Source organism: Gossypium hirsutum, chromosome D08 (assembly GCF_007990345.1).
Source record: "Gossypium hirsutum isolate 1008001.06 chromosome D08, Gossypium_hirsutum_v2.1, whole genome shotgun sequence".
NCBI classification, from domain to species: Eukaryota; Viridiplantae; Streptophyta; class Magnoliopsida; order Malvales; family Malvaceae; genus Gossypium; species Gossypium hirsutum.
The window spans coordinates 64,694,812-64,704,815 of record NC_053444.1 but is presented as its reverse complement, the minus strand read 5'-3'; the positions used below and the strand labels follow the sequence as shown (position 1 = coordinate 64,704,815).

Here is a 10,004-nt window from a genome sequence, read left to right as displayed (position 1 = left end):
TCATCCACTCAGGTTAAAGTATGTCATATTATGAACATCACGAGTGAATAAATCCATAAATGAATCTAGGATCTATTCTACTTAAGTATTGTCCGATGTATTGTCAGTCCAATCAGTCACGTCTATATCTCTATCTTCTAGGATTTATCCGCTCTGATGCTCAAGACAAAACATCTTTCAAATTGGACTTGATAGACAACATATTAGTCTTTCAATTGGTTTGCTCATTTCTTTTTAGACTACGTATATGTTTAGATTATCTACTAATACAGTTTATCTTTCCTTATTATGATCCAACCATGTAATACTATTTAGTATTACTTACATGTTATAATTAGTGAGTCAATATTTGCTTTCATTTTGCTTTGCGTGTAAAAACTGTTGAGGACAATATACAAAGAATATTAATGTAATCAATAGATATTTTATTAAACCAATTTGTTTAAAAAATATATGTATACATAGACAAAAATACTATACTTAGAGCACTAGATCCAACACATACCTATACCGAGCCATTAACCTATATGACCTTTCGTCTTAGTTTACTCACTAATCTTAACAAATGATCATTTCTCTCACTGCCTTCGCGAACGACGAAAGAGAGAAATCAACACTAATACAAATATAACTATCGCGGTTTACTGCAAGTGTGATAGGTTAGTTATAACATTTGTAGTGTTACAATGGAACACTAGAGTGTTCCAAGGATTGAACCTAAAAGAGTCAGAGATTAAACAATTTCTAAACAACAAGAGTGCGAAATAAAAAGTCTAACCAACTAGTTGTAAAAACTTATATTATGACAAACCATAAAGTCAAGAGAAATTAACCTGATCTATGAGTAAACTACCAATGACTAAATTGCAAAACATGAAAAATTACAAAAAAAAATAAACAATTAACAAACGGTGGTTAATTGATCTAAGTGTGGTTTACTAATATTTGAATTAGGGATCCAAATCGCTTAAACTCCTAAAATGACTCAATTTTACCTCTCGGTCTCAATTTTACCAAGTTAGAAAAATTAATCTAGATTATCTCTCAATCTCACCGGTTAACCCGAGACTAATGAATTAATGCCCAACAAGATCTCATTTCGATCTCACTTACCTAGATATTTTCTTAGGGTCGTCAACCCAAAGTTTTTAAGTTCATTCATATCAGTCCAATTTATTACGATTTGGTCATTCATCCAAAAATAAGCTCACCACATTTCCTTCAACCAATCCCCTTTAAATTTTAGTTACTCATACTAAAAATAAAGCTAATGAACATAAAAATGCATAATGTAGAAGCCATTAAGGAGAAGTTTAAGGAAAATGTAAAAGTTTGGATTTTTATGCAAGAAAACTAAAAGGAAATGTAAGAATAAGCATATAACATGAAAATCGAAAGCAAGAAACATAAAAGGAATAAAATTTAACAAATTTAAAGTAATGAAACTGAAATCATTAAACTAAAGCTAAAAATGTCATCACAAGTAAGGTACAGGGATTGAAAATGCAAATAAATCTAAGCTACAGTGTTAACTAACTTAACTAACTACAATAACACTAAGAAAAAGAAGAAAGTGCAATAAAATAAACTCTAAAGCTATGAAAGAAGAAGAGAAAATAGAAAACCTAAAAAAAATGTAGAAAAACTAACAGAAAACCTAAAAAGAAAACTAAAGTTAAACTACACTAATGTGGCCTTCTTTTCGTCTCAACCAAATTTTGGTTGATTTATGTAGTTATTCTAACCCAATTTTGTTGCCCTAAATGCTCTTGAATGGACCTTCAATGATTGGTGCTTTGGTTGGAAAAGACTATCTTTTATGTCATTTTTTGTCCCCTCACGATGTAAATATCACGATACCCATAGGGTGGATGTTGCGACATCGTCGACAATATTGAAATGGGAGGTTGCTAAAGCATGTGGATATCGCAATACCCTGGGGTGGATACCGCAATATCACTATGGGCCTGTTGGAGGTATCGTGATTCCAAGGATAGGATATCACGATACCCTCTCATTTGGTGATGTTTTCGCTCGATTTTGACCTTCAACACATCTTTTTTTGTTGCCCTAAATACCCTTGAATCAATCTTCAATGATTGGTGCTTCAGTTGGAAAAGACTACTTTTGTGTCATTTTTTGTCCCCTCACGATGTAGATATCGCGATATCCATGGGGTGGATGTTGCAACATCGTCAACAATCTTTGTACAAGCCCATTTTTAAAAAAAAAACCCGGGCCCAATTACAATACAAAACTCGAATAGCCCAACAACCCAAATTTAGCCCCTAACAGACCTAACCCAGCAAAACCAAGCCCAAATTTACCCATTTACACCCAAACCCGAAGCCCAATAGCCAGGCCCAATTTTCTTAAAAAATATCTAACTAGGGTTTCATTTTCTGAAACCTTAGATGCCTCCAGCTACCCACCCTGCCTCTGACCAGCGCCGCAAGCCACCAACTGCTGCGCCGCACCTACTGCCGCCTGCTTCAAACGCTTGCAAAGAGGAAAGAAGGGACAATCATAATAATGGAAATGATGACACAATCGGTTATAAGAACCCAACAATATGTAATTCCAAGGGGTTTTTTTTTCTTTTCTTTTTTTCGACCTTTGTAACGTATATTAGCAGAGAAATATAGAAACAAAAAAAAAAAAGATTTAAGGTGAATCTTTTTATTCTTTTCGTTTTTTATTTTTGTTTTTTCATCTTCTTTTTTTGTACATACATAAATAAAAATAAAGGGAAACATTGAAAGATCACAAATTTTATGTCCCAAATTACGATGGGCTTAACCTTGAAAATCACAATGAGTTAAACTTTGAAGAATACAGTGGGGGCAATCCGACCAAGTAAGAGATGAACATTACCAACCGGACAAGATAGCATTCGGGCGCGTTGGCATTAAGGACTTATTGAGCAATGAGCAATAACAACTCAAACATTGAAAGATCATTTTGCATTCATGCATATGCATTTAGCCAGGGTATTTTGATTCATTTTTATCATAATCACTAGGCATAAATAGGTTCATAGAGGTCATGTTCCCCAAAGAACAGATCAATGAAGATGGCAGGTCTTGCTTTCCTGAGTTGACAGAAGCAGATCGAAGTAACCATAGATTGCAATTTAAAAGATCGAAGCCACAATGACGAATCTTACTTCCAGGCGATGCAGCGGAACAGATTGAAGCTACAACGGCGAGTCTCACTTCCCCATTGCAATTTAAAAGATCGAAGCCACAACGGCGAATCTTATTTCCAAGCGATGCAGCGGAACAGATTGAAGCTACAACGACGAGTCTCACTTCCCCATTGCGATAGATTGAAGCCACAACGGTGAATCTTTCTTCCAGGCGATGCAGCGGAACAGATTGAAGCTACAACAGCGAGTCTCACTTCCCCGACATTGCAATTAAAAGATTGAAGCCATAACGGCGAATCTCATTTCCTTACGGTGTAGTGGAACAGATTGAAGCTACGATGGCGAATCTCGCTTCCCCAACATTGCAGTCAAATAGATTGAAGCTACAACAGCGAATCTCACATCATTGGCGATACAGTGGAACAGATTGAAACTACAATGGCGAACCTTGTTTTCCAGGCATTGCAGCTAGAAGATTGAAGCCGCAACGGCGAATCTTATTTTCTCAACAGGACCGGGTAAAAATTGGTCTTTCTTAGTCTTTGCTCTGTTATCGTTACATGACAACGAGCAAAGAGGGCGGGTAAAAATTGGTCTTTCTTAGTCTTTGCTCTGTTATCGTTACATGACAACGAGCAAAGAGGGGCAGCTGTACAAGCCCAATTTTAAAAAAAAACCCGGGCCCAATTACAATACAAAACCCGAATAGCCCAACAACCCAAATTTAGCCCCTAACAGACCTAACCCAGCAAAACCAAGCCCAAATTTACCCGTTTACACCCAAACCCGAAGCCCAATAGCCAGGCCCAATTTCCCTAAAAAATATCTAACTAGGGTTTCATTTTCTGAAACCCTAGATGCCGCCAGCTACCCACCCTGCCTCTGACCAGCGCCGCAAGCCACCAACTGCTGCGCCGCACTGCCGCCTGCTTCAAACGCCTGCAAAGAGGAAAGAAAGGACAATCATAGCAATGGAAATGATGACACAATCGGTTATAAAAACCTAACAATATGTAATTCCAAGGGGTTTTTTTTTCTTTTCTTTTTTTCGACCTTTGTAACGTATATTAGCAGAGAAATATAGAAACAAAAAAAAAGATTTAAGGTGAATCTTTTTATTCTTTTCATTTTTTATTTTCGTTTTTTCATCTTCTTTTTTTGTACATACATAAATAAAAATAAATGGAAACAAAAAATAAAAGAAGAAGAAAGCCTTACCTGTGCCGCGCCGGAGGAGGAGGAGACGGACGGTTACTCCTCGTTTGGCAGGGTTGGGCTCACCTTTCACAAGATTCGGTGTTGGATCCGTGTTTAGGAGGCCTTCGGCTTCAAAAAGTAACCGGAAAGGTTCCATTTTGAACCTTCGGCCGCCACACGCGGTGGCGCCTCGGCGGAGGTTCGCTGCAGCCCTAGATCGGCCCCTTGGCCGGAGAGAATGAGGTAGAGAGAGCTTCTCTCAGCTTTTTTTTTAGAAAAATGGTTTTTAAACCTTTTTTAAGGTTTTTTTTAATATTTATATTAATTTTAAAACGACGCCGTTTTGGGTAAGGGGATCCACGCGTCGACCCGATCCGACCCGAAAGATCCGCGTGTTTTTAATATTTGGGCTATTTACGCTCGCAGTCCCTCCGATTTGTGGCGTGCTTTAATTTGGTCCTATTTCGCTATTTCCTTTTATTTTTAATTTGGCCACAAAGTTTTATTTTTGCTTCAATTTAGTCTATGGCTACGTTACGTTTTGATGGCTTCGGTTTATTTACTATTTTGGTCCCCCCTCTTTCAGTGTGCGCACAATTTGGTCCTTTTAGTTTTTTTTTATTTTTGCATTCTCGCCCAGTATTTTGTTTTCTTTTCGACTTAGTCCCTTTTTTCTTATTATTATTATTTAGTTCATTGTTTTATTGCTATTATTATTAATGTTGTTATTATTATTGTTTCTACATTTCCTATTATATTATCATTATTATTATATAAATGCATATATATATATCTTATATAATTTATTTAATACATATAAATACTCATATTTTATCTATTTCGTAATTTATAAAAGCATCTATATATCTATATATACACTTACATATACTTTATACTTTCGAAATATACCTTGTATATATTCTTTACATTTTATGACTAATATATACTTACACATATATACTTTTATATATTTAATGATTATTATATATGTATATATGTATGTGCATACACTTACATAATTTTTAATGTGCAATAATTCCAAAATATGTACACATACACATGTTTTTCATATTCTCATTGTTTTATTTATATATATATGTGTGTTTATATATTTTTATATTTGCATCATGTTGTTAATTTTGCTCATTTATTTGCATGTTTATTATTGTTTGTTTTCTTACTTTAGTTCCTAATTATTTGTTACCTTGCCCGTATGATTGTTTTTATTATTTATTGTTTTACTTGTATCATTTTATTTACATTGACATCATTATCATTATTTTACATCCATTTTACTCGAATTTATCAAGAACAAAAATTTCAAAATAAAAGCAACATTCGGTATTTGGGATCTTCGAGAGAATCGAGCCCTAACGTATTGGGTTCCGATTTTCTTTGTTGAATCTAAATAATCGAGGTTACTTTTTAAAAAAAAAAATAAATAAATAAAAGCTCATTATTGGGAATTCAATATGTCGTGTCCTAACGCATTGGATGTGACATGTTGTTTTTTTCGAGATGAGGATTTTCTTAAAAACAACCAAGGCAATATTCAATGTTCGGAATGTTGAGAAATGGTGCCCTAACGTATTGGGTTGCGATTTCCTCATCTGACTCGAATAATTGAATATCCTTTTAATTTTTATCGTAGGAGTTTTTTTTTAATATAAGCAACCTATTTTATACAAGTCATTTTAAGACAAAGGATCGTATTTTAAATTTTTAAATTTTCAAATTTTCGACATTAAGACATTGACTAATCAACTAGGTACCAATTTCTGGGCGTTACGAGGGTGCTAATCCTTCCTCGTACGTAGTCGACTCCCGAACCCGTTTTTCTAGATTTCGTGGACCAAACTTATTGTTTTAATAAAATCAAACTGTTTATTAAAAACAACCACTTTTCGAGGTGATCCAATCACACCTCATAAAAAAAGATTGGTGGCGACTCCCGTTTTCGTTTCATTTTTCAAAACCCAAGTCGACCCCGTTTTCATCCAAAAAATGGTGTCAACAATCTTAAAATGGGAGGTTGCCAAAGCACATGAATATCGTAATACCGTGGGGTGGATATCGTAATATCACTGTGGGTGGTCTCCATCCTTAGGGCTTGTTGGAGGTATCGCGATTCCAAGGGTAGGATATTGCGATAACCTCTCATTTGGTGATGTTTTCACTTGATTCCAACATCTAATGCGTCCTTACAACATTCAATCATATGTTAGGCCCCTTAATGACACTATTGGATAATTTGGGTCTCAAAAACAAGAAAAAATGAGGCATTTGTACTTATTAACTCAAAACTTAAAAACTACAAAAAAAACTAGAGAAAATACGCTAATATGCTTGAAAACAAGCTTCTAAAGTGTATTGGGGAAGCCTAATTTTCCATATCAAATTACGACAGATCAGCAATCCATCACCGAATTGAAGCTAATCAATAACCATTCGGTTACCTCATTGGTAAATTACAAACAAAAAAATGAAAAATCCCCCCCCAAAAAAAACAAAGAGAGTAAAAGAAAGAAACAAAGAAACCAGTTTAAGGTTTATTAAATTATCGTTCTTCAAAAAAATTAGCATATGAATCACCATCATCCATTTTTTTTTCTCACTTGATTCTTTTACTTTCTCTATCACATTTTTAATTTTATATTTCCTTTAAAGGATAGCCTCCCATTGGCCTAATTTGTTTCTTCAAAATTTCAATATCTACCTCACTTTATTTTATTCCCGACATCTTCTTTTTTCTTCCTTAAACTTGATAACTTGTTTAAATGTTTGCATTTTACCTTCAAATTCAAAAACTCATTTGCATTTTCAACTGAAAAAACATGACTTCAGTCATTTCATCAACTTTATCGGACTTTAATAATTTTTGGGAATATTTTTCCTAGATTTAGACTCGAGTTTAGGCTCTTGATTTATGGGATCAAGAATGATGGGTCCAAGACCGATACGAATGTCACTGGCAGTGAGGGAAATAGGGGGTGAAAGGATCAACGAAAAGTTCTAAAAAAACCCACATTGCAATGTTCACCCGGGGTTAGATTAAGCTAGCGCAAAGCTAGCCCGCATGGACACCGAGACTGTGGAGTGTGGTGGATTGTTATGTGCCAATTGCAAGGTATGAGGCTTGGGTCCCATATAGGAAAGTAAGGGGGTTCCTAGTGGGGTTTATATGGATGTAGGCTTTCCAATCTCAATAGCTAGCTTTTGGGGTGTGGTTCTCCAAAGGTCCATATCCTTAAGTTGCGAAGTTGGGTGAAGGTAGAGGAGGATTTAGTGGGGTTGGTAAAGGCCCCGCCCCCCTAAAATAGAAAATTTTCCATTTAGGCTATTTATAATTATAAAAATTTAAATTAATAATGGTAAAATTACACTTTGGCCTCCCAAAAAATGATATGGTTTAATCCTCTAAAAATTATAAAGATATAGGTTAATAAAATGACAAAATTGTATTTTTACTATCATAGAAATCTATAATTTAATTTTGTCCCCCCTAAAAACAAAATTCTAACTTTACCCCTACCCCTAAGTCGTATTTCTGGATCCACCATTAGGTGGAGGTCAAGTTTGGTAGTCTAGCGAAGGAGAATGTTTCTATGTTTAGAATTTATTAGAAGACATGTTTTTTGGGTTTAAAAGTAAACTAGTTTTGTTTTTTTAATATTTTGTTTTATATATTTATAATTTTTATAATTTTTTAGATTTTTGAAATTATTTATTATTTATTTTTAAATTTTTTTAGAGTTAAGACCAAATTGAAATAATATGAAAACGTCGAGAGTTAAACTTTTAAAATTATAATTGAATTAATAATATATAAAAATTAAAAACTAAATTTACTACTAAACCAATTTATAAATTTTCACCTCACATTCTCATTAAAAACTTAACCAAAGGAAAATATTGAAAGAAAAAACACAATCAATTGATTTTAATTTTTTATAATTGAATAACTAAAAGAAATTGAGCATAGTTAGGGCCAGTTCTTCATTGCTTTTGAGAAGTGCTTTTGAGAAGTGCTTTTGAGAATTTTGAGTGTTTGGCATTGCTGTCAAAAAGTGCTTTTGAAGAATAAAATGTCCATTTTAGACATGATATTATAAAGTAACAAATATGTATTTAAATAATGTTCAAATTAGTTAATTTTATGATATTTTAGCAAAAATATAAAAAAATAAATTATTATAACTTATTGTTAATATTTTAATATATAATATTAATTTTAAATATTTCTAAGTAATTAATATTAATTATTTATAAAATTTAATTAGAATATATAAACTATATTTAAATATTTAAATATAAAAATTAAATATTTATAATTAGATATTGACATGATTGTATTATTATAAAAATTATTTTTTATTTTTAATTAATGTTTTTAACACATTTGTATTATTTTATTTTAAAATGTATTTGAATATATAACTCATATTAGATATTAACATAACATAGAAAACATAAACTTAACAAATTAAAAGAAGAGAAGAAGAGAAGAAAAAGATAAACTCACCAGCAAAGGGCAGTGTAGCAGCAGAGGGCAGAGAACAGTGTAGCAGCAGAGGGAACCAGCAAAGAGCAAAGAGCAGAGAGAAGTTTAGCAGCAGAGGGAACTAGCGTCGGTGTGGCTAAAATGGTAAAGTAACCAGGCAAAAGGACTTTTTGGCTGAAAAGCTAAAAAAATCTACTTCTCATCTGCTGAGAAGTCCTTTTAAGAAGCTGTCCTTTTGCTCTCAAAATGAAATGCGTTCTCCTTTGCTTTTTAATGAAAAGCGCTTTTTTAACTAAAAGCTCATCTCAGCCGGGTTGAAGAACGGACCCTTAGATGATGACCGGAATAATTCATATAAATAAATGAAAAAAAAGTTTTAGTTGTACAATGATTATTGAGAAGTGCCAGACATGTTGTGAAATCATAATAACTGAAAATGCTGCTATTTTTATATATTTCTTTCTTTATTAAAAAATTAGTTGGAGTCATAAGGAAACAAACGGTAGGGGTAACGGAAATCAGGTAGGGATTCGGAAAGATAACGTGTTTCGGTTAACGGATTATTGGATGAATTTTGGAAATAGAGAATAGATGCCGTCTTTCTTTCTTTCTTATTTATTTATTTATTATTATTTGTTTGTTTTTCATTTTCTTTGGGTTGGTGCGATACCTAAAAAGCAAAGAGATAATCAGTCAACCTAAGAGGAGGGTTTGTTCTTTTGCTTTTTGCCCGTAGTTTTCACTTTATCTCCAAAATTGCCATTGTGTTATTTTTTAAAATTTTCTTCTGGTATCACCAAAAAGAAGTAAGATAACTTTATTTATAGTTTATAACTATGGTTTTTAATAATATCATCTTTAAAGTTTGAATTTAAAATTTTTAAATAATATAACGTGTTTAATTATTATATTTAAAAATTTGACCCCACTATTCCTAGAATTGACATTCTGAGCGGACTTCAGATATGCAAGACACGTGTTTCACTCTGGATTGCCTACCAGACAACGTGGCCTCCCTTCTGCGAGCTCATTGGGTATATGCGAACTGAAACAACAGCCTTCCCTTGGTTCGTGCGAGCTCTCCTTGCGAGTTAGATCCATGAGCTCCCTTTGCGAGCTAGGTCCGTGAGCTTCCTTTATTATCCTCTCACGGTTCGC

At 33.5% G+C, this 10,004-nt stretch overlaps 1 long non-coding RNA gene across 2 annotated transcripts; it reads right to left on the bottom strand.

The window, feature by feature from the left end:
• Positions 1-2,761: 2,761 nt before the first annotated feature.
• LOC107899087 (uncharacterized) lies at positions 2,762-9,004 on the bottom strand. 2 transcript variants are annotated; one of them, XR_001684569.2, is made up of 3 exons: positions 8,868-9,004; positions 4,367-4,569; positions 2,762-4,087 (listed from the first exon to the last, which is right to left on the bottom strand). It is a non-coding gene; the product is annotated as an uncharacterized lncRNA (long non-coding RNA). The 2 variants fall into 2 exon arrangements; XR_005917015.1 differs by lacking the exon at positions 8,868-9,004 and having other exon boundaries at positions 4,367-5,687.
• Positions 9,005-10,004: the final 1,000 nt, after the last annotated feature.